Raw genomic sequence first — 19,871 nt, 5'->3', positions numbered from 1 at the left:
CTGGGAAACTGAGGGCTCTACATCAGCAGGAGCCTGAGTATGAACCTCTGGGGGAGCAACATCATTAATTTGCATGATATCAATATCCTTCAGCACTTTCCCTGTCTTGTCAGTGTGTGACATGGTAGGGACTTTCACAGCCGTACAAAGGGCTGTGTTCAAGCAGGGGAATAAAAGTGACGTGGTTGTCTATTTTTCCCGGATCCCTATCTCTTGGAAGATAAAATCACCCACATCAATATTGATTCCCGCCATAATGCATGCAATGAGAAGAGCTTTCTCAATGCTTATGTCAGTCGCGTTTCTGGACAGTATCAATCGAGAGGTGACAAAGCTTAGCCAAAATCTGCCCTCTTGTGTGAGATTCTCCTTGAATATTTTGTGCAATGGGTTGCTCTAAGCAGAAGTCCCCTTGGATATCACAGAAGCTATCCAGCTACGCTCATTATCCTGGTTTTCCCATTTGGCGACATACTCAACTGCGCCCGGGCTCCAGTCAGGGAAGTAAAACTCATTGATGGTCTCACTGCAGAACATGCTCTTCCTCCGAACTAATACAGTGTCATAGAAAACCCTGTTGCACTTGTGGTGAGCAGTTATGGAGGCTCCATATGAGGCATAAAACTCACGGACAAGGGTTTCATTATAGTCATCAGGCAGCTCAGTGAAACACTCCCACTTTCTTGCTTTGATGTTCTCCCAGATGTGGGGGTACTGCACTTGTAGCCCATTCAGACTTAGTTTCTTTCCGGCCAGGATTTTGCATTTTATCAACCCTTTTCTATATAGATCCCTGGACCCGTCGACCCCAAACCTGAGCTGGAAGTCATCTCCTATTTTCCTTCTTGCCTCAGCTTGTAGATTAACTAAGGGCAAGGTATCCTCCTCGTCAGACTGGGAGTCAAACGTAACAGTAGGATATGGTCGTGAATGTTTTGCTTGTTGAGTTTAATGACTGGTGGAAGCCCTTTTCTGGGCAGAGGCTGTATGTTTCCTGGGACCCATATCTGCACAAAAATGAAATGTGAGCAACATGGTAGGCAACAATGAAATGAAAACAGAAAAACTAAAGAAAAATTTAAGTATGCGATAGGTTATGCGGTCGCATAACCACTATGCGGACCGCAGACTTGTCGCATACTCTTAGACTATTCAAATGATCTAAGTATGCGATGGGTTATGCGATCACATAACCATTATGAGGTTCGCATGACCATCACATACTTGATTGCTCAGAAAACAGAAACACAAAATGCGATCGCAAAACCCACCGCAAAGTTGGATATGCGATCGCGAACTAACTGCAATCAGCATGCCACAAAACCAGGTAAATTGTCTCAGTATGCGGTGACTTTGCGGTCCGTATATCAATTATGCGATCGCAAAGTTGCCGCATTTTGTCATCTTCTTCAGCCAGCTAGGGTTCGCTTTTGCGGCTAAAATGCGGACCGCAATTTGATTATGCGATCCGCAAAACCCATCATTCTCAACCTAAGAGTTCAACCCTCAACAATGGCAGACCTAGTTTTTAGCACCAAGCACCCAAACATACTACCTAACCAAGAATTCCATCACATTACGAACAGATATCCAACTACAAAACACAAACAAAAAGAAAAAGAAAACAGGAAACAAAGCAGGAGAAACAAAAACAAATGTGAAACGAAAGCTTGCCAGGATGAAATAGGGACAAGGAAAACATACCAGTGACGGATTATTGATCACACTTGGGAGATGATTGCACAGGTGTTGCCTTACGTTGTGGATGGACTAGCTGTTTTGCCTTCTCCTTTTTTTTTCGTTTTGTTTTGTTTCTTTCTGATAATAAAAAAAAATTCTTTTTGTTTTGAAATTGCGTGAATATTGAAGAGATGCGAAGGACGTACCTGAGAGATTTGTGATGGCTAAGTCACTGCATAACACATTATGCGACCGCATAAGTGTTATGCGGTGAATTCAATGTGAGTTGCTGGAGTGCCGAAAATGCGGTGCACTATGCGATCACATAGTGGAAATGCGGTCCGCAAAGTGCACCTCCTTGTCGCATTCTTATCACCAATTTTTGCCAAACACACTGTCTGGGTTTGCGACCACAATACGGTCTGCATAGTGAAAGTGCGATCGCATATGTGTAGCAACCTTCCCAAGGTGATTTTTCTTCCCTTTCTCATGCAATCTTACCTAGTGTTATGATCTTTTGAATCCCCTGCACTCTAGCATACACTTTAAATTGCTCAATTAAATCTATCTAACAAAAATTAAAAATTTAAAGGACAAAAAGAGTGTTACCACACATGGGTTGCCTCCCATGAAGCACTTGATTTAACGTCGTGGCACGACGAAGTTGGCGTTCCTTTGGATTCACTCATTGGTTGGGCACAGACCATCTTTGAGAGCCAACTGCTCCACCAAATGTTTTTCTCCATCTGTGCCCAAGTAGTGCTTGACTCGCTGGCCGTTCACTTTGAAGGTTCGGAGCCCATCCTCCGATTTTAGTTCCACAGCTCCAAAAGGAGAGACATTGACCACCTTGAACGGCCCGGACCATTTCAATTTGAGCTTGCCCGGAAACAATTTGAGCCTTGAGTTAAAGAGCAAAACCAAGTCACCCTACTTGAACTCCCTTTTCAAGATCTTTTTGTCGTGGACGAACTTCATCCTTTCTTTATACACAGTTGCACTTTCATATGCATGGAAGTGGAATTCCTCCATTTCATTGAGTTGTGTTAACCTCAAATTTGCAGCTTCAGCCCAGTCCAAGTTTAACCTTCTTAAAGCCCACATGGCTTTGTGCTCCAGTTCTACGGGTAGATTACAAGCCTTGCCGAAGAATAATCTATAAGGGGAAGTGCTAATAGGAGTTTTGTACGATGTGCGGTAAGCCCACAATGCGTCATCTAGCTTCCTTGACCAATCAGTCTTGTTTTCATTAACAGTCTTTGCTAGAATGCTCTTTATCTCCCGGTTGGAAACTTCAACTTGGCCACTTGATTGGGGATGATAAGGTGTGGCACCTTATGCTTGATGCCATATTTCTCTAGTAGCCCCATGAAAGCCTTGTTACAGAAATGAGACCTACCATCACTAAGGATGGCTCTAGGAGTGCCAAACTGAGTGAATATGTTTTTCTTTAAGAATGCGATCACACTTCTTTCCTCGTTGTTTGGTAAAGCAATTGCCTCAACCCATTCGGACACATAGTCCACAGCCACCAAGATATATTTCATCCCACAATAGCTTACAAAGGGACCCATAAAATCAATTCCCCACACGTCGAAGATTTCTATCTCCATCACAAAGTGCATTGGCATTTCATGCCTCTTGGAGATTGATCCTTGCATTTGGTATTGGTCACAAGCCTTGACCATTTGATTGGCGTCATGATAAATAGACGGCCAATAATAACCACATTCAATCACCTTAGCCACTGTTTGATTTCCCCCATGGTGACCCCCAACCGGTGAGTCATGGCATGCCTTTAGAATCGACATAATCTCTTCTTCTGGAACACACCTTCTGATGATGTTGTCAGCATAAATACAGAACAAGAATGGTTCTTCCCAATAGTATTGCCGACAATCTCTCAAAAACTTCTTCTTTTGATAGGAGTCTAATCCATCCAGAATAAGGTCACTAACCAAGTAGTTAGCAATATCGACATACCAAGGAGCAAAAGTGCTAGATAGTGCCAATAAGTGCTCATCCGGGAATGATCGTTGATTTCATGATCTCCCTTTGGTCTCCATGCCTCTTCAATCCTTGATAAATGATTCGCTACTTGATTTTGCGTTCCCTTGCGATCCTTGACCTCGAAGTCAAATTCTTGCAACAACAAGACCCACCGAATCAACCTAGGCTTTGAATCCTTCTTTGCCATGAGATAGTGAAGAGCAGCATGATCTGTGTACACTATCACCTTGGATCCCAACAAATAAGCCCGGAATTTCTCAAAGGCATAGACAATGGCAAGAAGTTCAGTCACCGTGTAATTCATGTGCACTACATTGAGTGTCTTTCTTGCATAATAGACCGGGTGAAGAACCTTGTTGTGACGTTGGGCAAACATTGCTCCAATAGCTACACCACTGGCGTCACACATGAGCTCGAAAGGAAGAGACCAATTGGGTGTGACAATAATAGGTGCCGTGGTGAGCCTTTGCTTCAATTCCTCAAAGGCTTTGAGGCATTTCTCGCCAAGCACAAATTTTGCATCTTTCTCAAGGAGTTTGCACATAGGATTTGCAATCTTGGAAAAATCCTTGATGAAACGCCTATAGAACCCGGCATTCCCCAAGAAACTTTGGACACCTTTAACGGAAGTAGGTGAAGGAAGCTTGGAAATCATCTCGATCTTTGCTCGGTCAACCTCTATGCCATGTTTTTTATGCCCCAATACAATGCCTTCATCCACCATGAAATGGAATTTCTCCCAGTTGAGCACAAGGTTGGTATCCTCACATCTCTTAAGCACTTGTCTAAGATTATTGAGACAATGCGTAAAAGAGTCACCTACCACCGAAAAGTCGTCCATGAAAACCTCTAGAAAATCCTCCACCATGTCAGAGAAAATGGACATCATACATCTTTGAAAAGTAGCCGGAGCATTGCAGAAACCAAATGGCATTCGGCTAAAGGCAAAAGTTCCATAAGGGCAAGTGAATGTTGTCTTCTCTTGATCCTCCAATGCTATGTTAATTTGGTTGTAGCCGGAATATCCATTAAGAAAGTAATAGAATGACCTTCCTGCTAGCCGATCAAGCATTTGATCAATAAAAGGCATAGGGAAATGGTCTTTGCATGTGGCACTATTGAGCTTCCGATAATCCATACACACCCTCTATCCGGTCACCGTTCTTATTGGGATGAGCTCGTTTTTATCATTTTCAATTACGGTCATGCCTCCCTTTTTCGGCACACATTGCACTGGGCTCACCCAAGAACTATTGGCAATGGGGTAGACTACCCTGGCATCCAACCACTTAATAATTTCTTTCTTTACTACCTCTTGCATGGACGGGTTCAACTGTCGTTGATGTTCCACACTTGGTTTCGTCTCACTCTCCAATTGGATCTTGTGTTCACAAATTCCGGCGGGAATCCCTCGGATGTTTGCAATTGTCCATCCAATAGCTTGCCTATGCTCCTTCAAGACTTCCAACAATTGTTCTACCTCCACATCATTTAACAACAAAGAAACGATTACCGGTAAAGTATCATTTGAGCAAAGAAATTTATACCTCAAGTGTGGTGGAAGTGGTTTGAGCTCTAGTTGTGGTGGCTCAATAATAGAAGTCTTTGCGGGAGGAGTGGCTCTATTCTGCAAGTCGAGAGAGAGCTTTGTCGGAGCATAAGTGTAGGACCCAAGCCCATCCAATGCATTTACCGATTCCATATACCCTTCCATATCTTCACCATCAAAGTTCACCAAAATAGCCGCCAACGCCTCACCGAGGCATTGTTTTTCCATATTTATTTCAACCGCATCATCCACTTCATCAACAACATCAATCACCGAGATGCTCTCATATTCATGTGGTAGTTTCATACCCTTGCTTGCTTGGAATGTGACCTCTTCATCATTCACACGAAATTTGATCTCATTCCGTTCCGAATCCATTAGTGCTCTTCTTGTGGCTAGGAATGGTCTCCCCAAAATGATAGGTATCTCTTTGTCAACCGCACATTCAAGGATTACGAAATTGGCGGGTAAATAAAACTTTCCCACTTTAACAAGCACATCATCAACAATTCCCACTGGTCTCTTTATGGAACAATCGGCCATTTGCAATCTCATACTTGTGGGCCTTGGCATCCCTAACCCTGCTTGCTTGTAAATGGAAAGAGGCATCAAGTTGATGCTAGCCCCATTATCGTAAAGGGCTCTTACAAAATCATGTGCCCCAATAGTACAAGAAATGGTGAAAGCTCCCGGGTCTTCTTTCTTTTGGACGGTGGATGTTGCAATGATGGAACTAACCCGGTGAGTCACATTCACCACTTCATTTTTAGTGGTTCTCTTCTTGGTAATCAAGTCTTTCAAATATTTAGCAAAACCCGACATCTCTTGAAATGCTTCCACAAATGGAATATTCACCGATAATTTCTTGAGAATGTCATAGAACTTTTTGAGTTTGCTATCATCAACCTTTCTAGCAAGTCTTTGAGGGAATGAAGGAGGAGGTCTAGGAATAGGTGGTAGAGTTTTTGGTGTCTCTTTTACCTTTTCCTTTACCTCTTCCCGGTTTTATTCTTGCACATTCAACTCTTCCGGAACCTTTTCAACTTCAATAACACTTGGCTCTTCAACCTCAACTTCATGTTCGGACTCTTCAACTTCAACTACTTGTTCACTCCCTCCTTGTAGTACCTTTCCACTTCGAGTAGTAATTGCCATGACATGAGAAGTTGGACTACTCCCACTACCCTTGGGGTTTGCAATTGTGTCACTTGGAAGTGTCCCTTTTTGCTTCGGATTTTGTTCCCTAGAGAGGTCTCTCATTGCATCTCCAATTTTTGAATGGATGCAGTATGAGAACCAACAAGTTTGGTCATATTCCTCATAGAAGTGTCGGACTTCTCTTGATTTTGCAATACCCGTTCAAGCATCCCTTCCAACTTAGACTCACTTGAGGAACCTTGATTTGAATATTGACCCTTTGGAGGAACATAAGGGTTTGAACTCCGATTTGCCAAGTCGTTGTTGTTCTAATTTCCTTGATTTGAGCCGCCTTGGTCATTTTGCCACTGTTGGTTGCCTTACCCTTGCGGGTGAGGCCTCCATTGATTTTGTTGTCCTTGACCTTGGTATTGTTGCCTTTGATAACCTCCTTGAGAGTTGTTGACATAGTTTGCTCCTCAAAGTCTTCATTTGATATGGGTTGCACATCTTCCACTACATTTACTTTGTTCATTTGGCTTTCTGTGAACATCTTTGTCCACACATTGACATTTGTGGCAAGCCCTGCAATCACTTGATCGTTCTTTTGGTTTTCCTTGATCATTGTGGTCAAGGAAGGAGATCCATATGCAATTCCACTGTGGTGTCCTCTGAGTGCCATGCTTGATTATGCTTTGCCATTTTGTCAAGTATTTGTGTGACCCTTGCGAATGATTTGTCCATGAAAGATCTATCAGCTGCATTCTTGGCTATATATTGGTTCATAGGTTCCAAACCCATGTATAATTTGTCCAACAAGATAGAGTCCGAAAAACCATGGTTGGGAGACCTCACCAAATATAACTTGGATCGATTGCATGCCTCATGTAGATGCTCTCCCGGTACTTGCTTGAAAAAGAAGATTTTATCCCGGAGCTCAGACTTCTTACTTTATGGGAACCATTTAGCTAAGAATGAATGGAGTTTGGTGGCATATTTTGAAGCCACTTCCTTGTGTCCCCAGCTAGTAAATACTTGAACACCCTCAACCTTAGGGCATCATTAGAGACGTTGTTCTACTTATGCATTGCACACACACCTAAGAAGTTTCTAAGATGTTGTGTCGTATCATCATTAGTGGAATTCCTGAAAAACCCCTCCTCTTTGAGCATAAAGATTAAGCCATGTTCCACCTTGAAAGTTACAGCACCAACAACCGGAGGTACAATAACATTTGTATCCTCGATATACTCATCTATGTCTGCAAAAGGATTTTCTTCCATTTCTGACTCCATTTCCTCTTTGTATTCAGTCATGTTTTCCTATCAACACCAAGCAAAACAAGCAAAGTGTGATAGAATAGAATAAGACGTAAAGTAAAATACACACTAATTAGTAATTTCAAAACCATAAACCCCGACAACGGCGCCAAAATTTGATACACTCAAATTATACTTTAATTAAATAGTGTAAGGCGGTCGGTGTCAAATATAATAACCCAACAAGGTTGGGGTCGAATCCCATAGGGAATAGGCGTGAAAAGGTTACTTGAGTAGTGTGTTACTTGACTTAAGTCGTAATTCTATTCGATTAATTTTAACAAGAGTATGATATGATTTTTGTTTGAAGAGATAACTAATTGTAATGTTAAAAATGTAAATAATTTGATTAAGAAAACTAAGGTTGTGTCCCCTTCAATGAAGTGTAATGCTATCGGTGTTAATATAATATATTTCTAATAGAAGGTTCTTTAGATATGCAAATGAGTTCTAAATGACTACCCAATATTTTCCAATAGTTGGGTAGTATTTCCTCTTTATGATTTTTTTAAATATAAAAGAGTTGCAATTAAGAAAAATCAATATATGCCAAATAGAACCCACTTATTCCTAAGCGATTCTATTAAACAAGGTTTAAAGCCTTAAGTCTTGGATATTTACTTCTACCAAATCCTAACTCACTTTTTTCAAGTAAAGAAAGAATTTAATGGTACTTGTTAATGTTTGCAACCACCAACAATAAATGAAGAATGAGAAATAAATATATATCAACCAACCATTATACATATATTCAATGTTAAACACCCATTAACATAACACCTATTTAGGATCCATAACCTTAGTATTTAAAGTTAGCTACACATACTAAAATACAAAAGGATGAGAATATTTAATGCCATAAAGCTTACAAAGTGCAAGATTCTTCCTTCAAAAGCTTCCAAAAGAGAGGAGTAATAAAGCCTTGGAATGTAGCTCCAAAATCAGACCAAATGCCCCTACAAAACCCCAATAAATCTATTTATAGTGGGTCAAAACTCGGGACAAAAATCGAACAAAAATACCCTTTTCGGTCAGTTATGCGACCGTGTATCTGTCGCATAACAGACATGCGGTCCGCATTTTCGCCATGGCCATCGCATCTTCAAACCATAGTTTCCAGGCCTTCATCGCATTCACGTTCTGTGGTCTGCATTGCAGATATGCGATCGCATTTTCCACCTTCAACAACTTTCATAACGAGTTTGTGGTCCATTATGCAGCCCGCAAACCTATTATGCGATCACAGACTGGACCGCATTTCTTGCACTGGACTTTGGCCAACAAACTGTTGTGGTTTGAGATTCCCTTGAGCATTATGCGACCCGCATGTTGAATTTGTGGTCCGCATTTCCACATTTGCGATGCATTTTGCTCTTTTCTTGTCTTTTTGTGGCTTTCTGATTTCATGTCCATGCTCTTAAGTCCTTAAACCTCATACGCTGCAAAAACACTAAAATTACATAAGTATAAAGATAATTGCATTTAAAACAAGTTAAAATCTAAGCAATTTATTTAAATGTGCCGAAATTCTCCGGCATATCATAGTCCAATCACTTCTTCCAAAGCGGAGAGACCCTGTATAGAAGAATTCCTAATCTGGGGTTGTTAAGGTGTGTTGACGCAAAGGAGGTTTCCAGATTGCTTGAGGCGATACATGCCGGAACTTGCAGACCGCATATGAACGGTTTTGTTCTAGCCAAAAATATACTCAGAGCCGGATATTTTTTTATGACCATGGAAACGGATTGTATCAGGTATGTACAGAAATGCTTGGTACATGCAGATATGATAAAGGTACCACCAAATGAGCTCAATGCAACAAGTGTACCTTGGCCTTTTGCTGCCTGGGGAATGGATGTCATCAGTCCGATCGAGCCCACCGCTTCCAACGGACACCGGTTCATTTTAGTGGCTATCAACTATTTCACAAAATGGGTACAGGATACATCCTACAAAGCTGTAACCAAGAAAGTTATCGCAGATTTTGTCAAAGATCGTATTGTTTGCCGATTCGGGGTTCCCGAGTCCATTATCACTGATAATACCACCAATCTCAATAGTGATCTGATGAAAACCATGTGTGAAACCTTCAAAATCAAGAACAAAAACTCTACAACATATAGGCCTCAAATCAATGGAGTTGTGGAAGCTGCCAACAAGAACATCAAGAAGATACTAAGGAAGATGGTAGAAAATCACAAACAATGGCACGAGAAGTTACCCTTTGCCCTATTGGGGTACCGAACTATGGTCCGCACATCAACTGGGGCAACTCCCTATCTACTGGTTTATGGTACCGAAGCTGTCATTCCAACTGAGGTAGAAATTCCTTCTTTAAGGATCATACAAGAAGCCGAACTCCATGATGAAGAATGGATAAGGAGCCGCTATGAGCAACTAGCCTTCATAAATGGAAAAAGAATGAACGCAGTATGTCACAGTCTGCTTTATCAGAATAGAATGTCGAAAGCTTTCAACAAAAGGGTCAGAGCAAGACAATTCGCACCGGGGCAGCTGGTGCTAAAACGGATCTTCCCGCATCAGGATGAAGCCAAAGGGAAATTTTCACCTAACTGGCAAGGTCCTTACATGATTCACCGAGTGCTAACAGGAGGAGCACTTATACTCTAAAAAATATACAGGGAAGTTTGGCCAAAACCCATCAATTCAGATGCAATCAAGAGATACTATGCTTAAATTGTTTGCATTCATTCATCTGATGTAACTGAACTATGCTTGACCTGATTCCCGTTTAAAAGGGGATACATAAGCAGCCCTGTGTGTTCGGTCATATCTTAATAAAATCTTCATTTTCCCAGAACCAGAAACTGGGGCAAAATTTTGAGGAGGACCCTCAAAATTCTGGAACAAGTCCAGCCGATGCCATCATATGCTAGACAGTCAGAAATCGATTAAGTAACTGGGGGCAGAATTTTGAGAAGGATTCTTAAAATTCCGGAGCATATCTAACAAACATCGTTGCACGCAGAACGACCGAAGGAACAAACTGGGGCAGAATTTTAAGGAGGACCCTCAAAATTCTAATCCAAGGAAGCTGCAATGTCTCTAAAAGTGTTACAGTGATTAGTTCATCTCATTTACTTGATACTACGTACCACTATGTTTTCCAAAATGATTCTATAAGTACATATTTTTTTGAAAACTTTATTTCTATAATAGCCAGGTGTTACCCAAGATATCTCGAACAAGGCCTCCAGAGCAAAGAAAAACAAAGCAAAGTAAGTAGACAAAGGCACGGACCAACCTCCCCATATAAAACTCACGATTCTTTTTTGATGCAGGAACAATGAACATAATAGGAGTATTCACAAATATACACATATCAAAATCACTATCAATCAGGCCACCAGATGCAAATATATAGCCAGTTAAGAAATATTCTACTCTTATTTGCTACTTGTTCACTACATAAGGCTAAGTATTGCCTTCCCTTTGCATGAGACTAAGACCTATCTCAAATCTTGCATGAGGCTAAGCCCCGCCTCCATATTTTCATAAGGCTAAGTATTGCCTTCTCTATGCATGAGACTAAGCCTTGCCTCAAATCTTGCATGAGGCTAAGCCCCGCCTCTATATTTTCATAAGGCCAAGCATTACCTTTCCTTTGCACGAGACTAAGTCCTGTCTCAAATCTTGCATGAGGCTAAGCCTTGACTCCATATCTGCATAAGGCTAAGCATTACCTTCTCTTTGCATGAGACTAAGACCTGCCTCGATCCTTGCACGAGGTTAAGCCCTGCCTCCATATTTGCATAAGGCTAAGCACTGCCTTATCTATGTATGAGACTAAGCCCTGTCTGAAATCTTGCATGAGGCTAATCCTGCCTCCACATTTGCTCTCTTTGCATGAGACTAAGCCCTGTCTCAAATCTTGCATGAGGCTAAGCCCTGCATTCATATTTGCTTAAGGCTAAGCACTGCCTTCTCTTTGCATGAGACTAAGCCTTGTCTCAAATCTTGCATGAGGCTAAGCCCTACCTCCACATTTTCACAAGGCTAAGCATTTCCGTCTCTTTGCAAGAGACTAAGCCCTATCTCAAATCTTGCATGAGGCTAAGCCCTGCCTCCACATTTGCATAAGGCTAAGCATTGCCTTCTCTTTGCATGAGACTAAGCCTTGTCTCAAATATTGCATGAGTCCAAGCCCTGTTTCTGTATTTGCATAAGGCTAAGCATTGCCTTTTCTTTGCATGAGACTAAGCTCTGTCTCGATCCTTGCATGAGGCTAAGCCCTACCTCTATATTTGCATAAGGCTGAGCATTTCCTTCTCTCATCATGAGGCTAAGCCTGCCTCCGTATTTGCATAAGGCTAAGCATTGCCTTCTCTTTGCATGAGACTAAGCTCCATCTCAAATCTTGCACGAGGCTAAGCCCTGCCTCCCTATCTGCATAAGTCTAAGCACTGCCTTCTCGTGAGACTAAGCTTTGTCTCCCACTGCATAATTATTGCTTCATTATAAACTTTGCATTATCTTCTTCTCTCGAGGCTAAGCTCTACCCCCAAACTCTGCGCAAGGCTAAGCTTTGCCTTGTTATTACCTTTGGTACCATGTCTCTGCACTTCTTGGACTGATGTATAGCCAACTTGTCCAAAGGCATCATAGTCTGAAGGCATCATCCTCATAGCCTGAAGACAACATCCCATGGCCTGAGGATCTCTCAAACTTGCATATCAATATTCAAAGGCATCATGGTTCGGAGGCACCATTTTCATGGCCCGAGAGCATCATTTTGTGTCTTGCGAATCCCTTACCGCATAATTCATGTCCCGGGACATCATGGTCTAAGGACGTCATCCTCAACCGTCCAAAGACAGTTCTCATGGTCTGAAGGGATTTGCATCATGTTTAAATTTATGCAGAGATATATGCTTGCAGTGCATCCTTTATTTGTAGGTAACCCGATGAGCAACCATCATCCTACAAGAGCAATCCCGCTCCAGTTCCTTCATACTATTTCAAACCTGACCGCTCATCGTTGCCATTTCACCTATTCAAAACCTTGTATCCGTCCTTGTGATAACTCCATCGGTATGCTTCGCCGGTGGATCCAGAACTACACACGGTTGATTCCTGTAAAACTAGGGATATGTAGGCAACTCAAAAACTAGAGTGCGGCCTATGTCTCTCAAATCACCCCATTCAATCAAAATTGGCCATCATATCTTTACCCGATAACTCTTTCATCCTTCCCGGGTAAAGAGGGGCACCTGTTGATACCCAATTTTTCCCTATATTATTTTCAAAATGCAATTATATCTTCAAAATAATGTATGTGCATCAATCAATATTTTTCCATAATTTTTGCATTTTTAAAGGATTTTTAATTAATTTATCCAAACATTTTTATTATATAAATAATTACTAATTGTATCACAAAGGGTTTTATAATAATTTTATTTCTTAATTTCTATTATTTATATTTATATTAAGCTTTAATTATCTTATGCATAACCCTATTTACATCTGTAGGCTATAATTGCAATAACTTTGCAATAATAGCCCATATGTACATAATTACTTTATTTTATACGAAAATGACCTTTTATATTTTTATAATACTAAGTAATTATTTTAAATCATTTTTAGGCATCAATAGCATTTTTATCATTTATTAGCTATTTTATTAAATTATTTTATCAAATTAATTGGGTATTTAACAAATAGCCTCTTTTAATTTGATTTAATTTCGGACCTGGCCCAAATTATTACCCTAGCCCATATAAATCATAAACATAATCCAATATCCAATAACCCAATCTTTAAACCTGCCCATGTGATGACCCAAAGGGCCATCACCTGTTTTCTTACCCATTATGTGCATTCGAGGCCTTGAAAACCTCATTTAGAGTCACTCTGATTTGCGTGCGCAGTCCGGGCACGTAGCCGGAAAGCTTAAATATGAAATTCTATGAAAAATGCTAAGTTTTGATATTAAAATGAATAAAATTTGACTTCAGTCAACATTTTGGGTAAACAGACCTGGACCCGCGATTTGACAGTCGGATTCCAAGGTCCCAAGCCCGATAAATGAATTTTTGAGTAAAATTATTTTCTGAAATTGTTAAGGAAAAATTGAAATGAAAATTAATTAGAACATGTTGGTATCGAGCCTGTATTTTGGTTCCGGCACCCGGTATAGGTCTTATATGTGATTTAAGAGGTTTTTGTAAAGTTTGGTTAAAATCGGACGTCGTTTGACGTGTTTCGGACTTGAATTCCTAAATTTGAACTTGATGAAGTTTTTGAAAATTTCATTGATCTTGAGGTTTAATTCAATGTTCATGATGTTATTTTGGCGATTTGATTACACGAATATGTTCGTAGAATGTTTTTGAGGTTGTGTATATACTTGGGCTAGAGCTTCGAGGGCTCGGGTGAGTTTCGAGTAGGTTTTGGGATGCCTTAGGCTTAAAAAGATCAGATGTTGCAGGTTCAGGAAATATTGCAGGTCTCTGAACCCTCTTGCGCGGTCCGCGAGAAATCGCGTGCGGCCGCGGTCAGCTTTGTGCGGTCTGCACGGGGCTATGATCTGCAAGTCTTTAAGGAGGCCTATGCGGCCGCGGTCCTTTTTGTGCGGTCCGCACGGGGAGTTTTAGAGGGGTATAAATTCACGTGGATTTCAAATATTTTTACACTTTTCAAAACCCCAAAATGTAAGGCGATTTTCTAAACAATTTCTTCTCTAAAACGATTGGTAAGTGATTTCTAACTCATTTTCTTCACTTCTTAACATCTTTTAACATGATTTCAACTTCAAATCAAAGATTTTCATGGGAAAATTGGGTGTTTTGGGTAGAACCTAGGTTTTCTAAAATTGGAGATTTGGACCTCAATTTGAGGCCCGATTTCAAAACAAACCATATATTTGGATTTGTGGGGGAATGGGTAACCGGGTTTTGGTCCGAACCTCGAGTTTCGACCGCGTGGGCCTGGGGCATTTTTGACCTTTTTGGGTAAAACCTGGTAAAACTTATTTTCATGCATTGGGGTTGACTTATTTAGCATTTATTGATGTAATTAAAAGTAACTTATGACTAGATTCGAGCGGATTGGTGGTGGAATTAAGAGGTAAAACTATAATTGAGACTTGAGTGGTGTTCAAGGCATCGAGGTAAGTGTTTGGTCTAACCTTAGCTTGAGGGATTAGGAGTGGAGTCATATTTTCTACTTGCTTCTTGTTGAGTACGACGTATAGGCATGGTGACGAGTATCTATACATTGGTGTCGAGCATGACCGTCAGTCTTAAATTGAAAGTGGTTGTGTCCTTAGATAACATTTCAGATGCTTTAATTAATGATCTTCTATATTGCGCAAAGAATTGTTCTATCCTCGCAGATCTTATTTATGTTTGAGCATTGTCATTATTTGGGCTGAGTACAAGCTAAGTTAAGATTGGTTATAGATGATTCTCCCTTGCCGCGATGATTGTTTCGATATCTTTGTTCCCTTGCCGGGAAACTATTATATTGCTTTTGTTCCCTCGCTAGGAGTTTATTATATCACTTATGTTTCCTTGCCGGGATTTCTTGTAATTGTGTAATGAAATGGGAGCGGGTGGTAATCCTACCACAAGATATTATGAAATGGGAGCGGGTGGTACGCCTACCACAAGATATTATAAAATGGGAGCGGGTGGTACGCCTACCACAAGATATAATGAAATGGGAGCGGGTGGTACGCCTACCATGAAAATCATGAAATGGGAGTGGGTGGTATGCCTACCACGAGATATGAGAAATGGGATCGGGTTGCACGCCTGCAACAAGAGGAAACAGAAAGTGAAAATTGCCTTTATTTTCTTCATTTGTGATAGAAGTTATATTGCTAGCTTCCTTATTATTCCCTATTATTTTCTTTTAACTGCTAGCCCCGAAGCATGTTTCCCTTCCCCAACTTTAACTGCTTATTACTTGTTTACTTTTCCGCCATATATTGTATAACTGCACAGGTTTATCTGGAGTCTAGTCCTAGCCTCGTTACTACCTCGCCGGGGTTAGGCTAGACACTTACCAGCACATAGGGTCGGTTGTGCTGATGCTACACTCTATGCTCTTTTGCACAGATCCAGATCTTGGACAGCAGTAGTAGCGCGGGAGCCAGACTTCAGTCCAGTGAGATACCGATGTAGCCTTGCAGGCGCCCGCAGGCCCGACATCTCCTCTATCTTTTATTTCAGTCTGTTATCTCATGTACTCGAGAAAAACAATTTATATTTTCTTTCAAACGGTTGTATTTAGTACTCTTAGAAGTTCGTGAGTAATGTGACACCAGCTCTTGGGTAGAGGCATATGTTGATTCTCGCATTATTGTTTCGTCTTCTTTAATTTAGATCTTCCGCATAATTATTTAATTCCGTTGCTTTCATATTATCACTGATAATTGTTAAAAGAAGTAATTGTTAATGAAGTAAGCAATTAAGGATTGGCTTGCCTAGCTCACATTAATAGGCACCATCACGACTCTTGAGGGTGGGAAATCCGGGTTGTGACAAGTTGGTATAAGAGCTCTAGGTTACATAGGTCTCACAACTCACGGACAAGCTTAGTAGAGTCTGAGGGATCAGCAAGGAGACGTCTGTATTTATCCCCCAGAGGCTATAGAGTTAGGAAAATCTTACATTTGTTCTTTCTTGTCGTGCGGATTTGTTCCTCAAATGCTAATTGAACTTCTACTCTGCTCTTCGCAGATGAAGACAACACGCGCTTCCTCATCTACCGCTCAGCAGCCCGAGCCCCCTACATCAGCTCCCACTAGGGGAAGGGGCAAGGCCAAGGCCGTGCTAGAGGCCGAGGTAGGGGCAGAGCTCAGCCCCGAGCAGCAGCACCGGTGGCGGAGCCTCAGGTTGATTTCGAGGAAGAGGTTCCGGCCCCAGCAGTTCCAGTGGTCCTAGCTCAAGTTCCAGAGGGGTTCATTGCTACCCCAGTTCTTCAGGATGCTCTGGTCCGATTGGTGGGCCTCATGGAGAGTGTCACCCGAGCGGGTTTGCTTCCACTAGCACCAACCACTTCTCAGGCTGGAGGAGGGGCTCAGACTCCCGCTACTCGCACTCCGGAGCAGGTAGCTCCCCAGATTCAGGTTCAAGCGGTTCAGCCAGCGGTGGCAGTTCAGCTGGGTGTAGTGGCTCAAACCGGCGATGGAGCGGCTATGTCCGCCGATGCTTTGTGGAGACTGGACAGATTCACCAAGCTCTTCACTACTACTTTCAGCGGAGCTCCTTCTGAGGATCCCCAGAATTTCCTATACAACTGCCACGAAGTTCTTAGGAACATGGGCATTGTTGAGACCAATGGGGTCGATTTTGCTGCATTTCGCTTATCCGGATCTTCCAAGACTTGGTGGAGGGATTATTGCTTAGCCAGGCCAGCCGGGTCACCATCTTTGACATGGGAGCAATTTTCAGTGTTGTTTCTGGAGAAGTTTCTCCCCGTGACTCAGAGAGAGGCCTTCTGGAGGCAGTTTGAGCGCCTCCAGCAGGGTTCCATGACGGTCACCCCGTATGAAACCAGGTTCATTGATCTAGCCCGCCATGCTCTTGTTATACTTCCCACCAAGGGAAAGAGGGTGATGAGGTTTATTGATGGTCTTATTCAGCCGATTCGTCTTCAGATGGCCAAGGAGGCCGGGAGTGAGATCACATTTCAGGAGGCGGCCAATGTGGCCCGCCGAGTTGAGATGATTCTGTCACAGGGAGGTGGTCATAGGTCGAATAAGAGGCCCCTTCATTCAGGTAGATTCAGTGGTACCTCGTCTGGAGGTAGAGATTCATATGGTAGAGGCCATCCCGCTAGGCCCTTTCAGTCAGCTCTTCAGGTCTCCTATGGTACTCCAGGTGGTGGTGGTTCTCAAACGCACTATTCTGATCAGCAGTCTTATAGTGCACCATCACCACCTTTATTTAAAGATCAAAATAATTTTTTACATTTTTATAATCTTCCATTATTGTTTTTAAGTATTCAGTTTAATAAATAGCATTGTTATATTTTTATTTAACTATTTTATTAAATTATATTCCCTTAATCCCTTGCCCAATTTTCCCAGCCCAAACCAGACAACCCCTTTAATTTTAACCCGGTCGGGACCCGTTCTCCAACCCGCCCATCTCTCGTTCAATCCTGGCTATTGATCTCAAAGGATCAACGGCCCACAACCTCTCCCTCACTTTTAATTACCCAAACCCCACGAAACCCTACCCATTCTCCTAAATCTGCCGCCCCTAAATCCTCTTTACTCTCTTTTCTTCTCTGAGAAACCCTAGCAGTTGTATCTCTAAACCCCTCCAAGTCCGGCTATAAATGGAATAATCATTGATTCACTTACCTATTTTATGGTACTTCACTATTGTACATACGCATATGGTGTTACTTAGTTCTTGCCCTACTTTTGGCAGGAACTACCTTTCAAAATCAGGCCTAGTTAACTTCAATCTTCAAGGATTTAGATTGTATTTCGTCTACATACACTCGAAAGAAGATGATGCTTGCACTCCTAGTTCGATTTACAATTGGTTTAACCCAACTAGGGTTTGATATCTCCATCTCCTTTACCGATTCTGATTGTATGATATCTTTTCTTTCCTTTTCTATGTTTAGATTGACTGTTTTCATGTTTTGTTTGCTTAATCCACTACTATAACCCCTCCCCTGATTCCCTTTAGACCTAAACAATCACAACATTATTCTCATTCTCGCTTATTATACTCTGAAACTTGAGACCTTGGCCGGCTGAAAGCCAAGGCTATTCAAATTCGATTATGTTCTTTCTTAGTGTGAGCATTGCTCGAGGTTCATTTGAAACCCTTGGAAACTCTGACACACTAAGATTTTTGGGATTCTACTATTCTTTGCTACTGCTAATCAAATTGCTATTGGAAACTGTTCTTCTCATTTGTTTGTTCGTTAATTTGTAATTGGTAAGTGCCTTTGACTCTTGCAATTTCATTTTCTTGTGCTTATCTCCATGCTCTACATATCTATGTTGCTTAAGATTCGATGAACCAATATGCTACTATATTGTATCTATTTTTAGTCCTCTTTGCCTTGATGTTATCCAGTAGCCTTGTGTTTCCTAGCATCAGAACTTGCCTACAACTCTAAATTCTGATGCACGGCCATGACATCTGACTGTCTTAAGACGGCTTAGCCTAATGAATTTATGTATTGGCTGAACATTATCCTGTTGCTTGTCAAGAGTTCATCTCCCAGCTTGTTTTAGATTCTTGTGATAGATTAATTCACGCCCAGAATTTGTACTAATGTATTACTTCCTATTGAGCCATTCCTGTACAACGTGTAAACTTCTTTGTGGTTTATCTATGCATGTAATTTCCACATGCCAGTGTTGCTTGAACTCTTGAACCATCATGACATGTTTTCTTGCTACTTGTAAAGTATAATGTATGCTCCTGATTTGTTCAAGTCCGTGTTTCTCAAATATTGCCAAAGATTTCAGTACATAGCCTTTCTTCTATGTCTAATTGGTCTAAGTCTTGATGCCTACTTATCCTATTAATCTTGATAATGTTCCTGAACATTGGTTTTATGACTGATGCCCAGCAAGCTAGGTTATCCCACATTCAATAAGTACTTGCTTATGAACCTGTTCTATGCTACTCTCACTAAGCTCTCATGTTAGACATTCTATTGTATCCCCACTTGTTCTCGTCTATGACTCTGCCATGTTCTCATGCTAAGTCTCTTAGCTAAAGCCTTGACTAATTCTAGATCATGTTCTTGTCTACGACCCTGCCATGTTCTTATGTTGTCTTCTGTGTAATTTTCCCTTGTTGAAAATGAGTCCTACTGACTTCCCTAGTTCTCACGTTCTTGACTTAATCAGTTATGTTGCTTTTCTTCTGAAACATTAGTGTGTTTTATGTGAATCCAACTCATTGTCATATAATCTTGCCTCTATGAGGCATTGCTTCAGGGTTGTTTTCATATGTGGTCCATTAACTTATTTGGTTAATTGGATGATCCTAACTATTCGGTTTGGTATGAGTTCATGTATGACCTTGGGTTGTGCAAGTGGACGCGCTATCCTATATGAGATATGTTTGGGTTTGGGCCTACTATTCATATTAAAAGATGTCTGTTGAAGGCCCAGTCAGTATTGGGTTACTTTATTTGGGCCTATTCCTAGGCCTGCAGTTATT

This window comes from Nicotiana sylvestris, chromosome 5 (assembly GCF_000393655.2).
Source record: "Nicotiana sylvestris chromosome 5, ASM39365v2, whole genome shotgun sequence".
Taxonomy (NCBI): Eukaryota; Viridiplantae; Streptophyta; class Magnoliopsida; order Solanales; family Solanaceae; genus Nicotiana; species Nicotiana sylvestris.
This window is presented reverse-complemented; position numbering follows the sequence as displayed.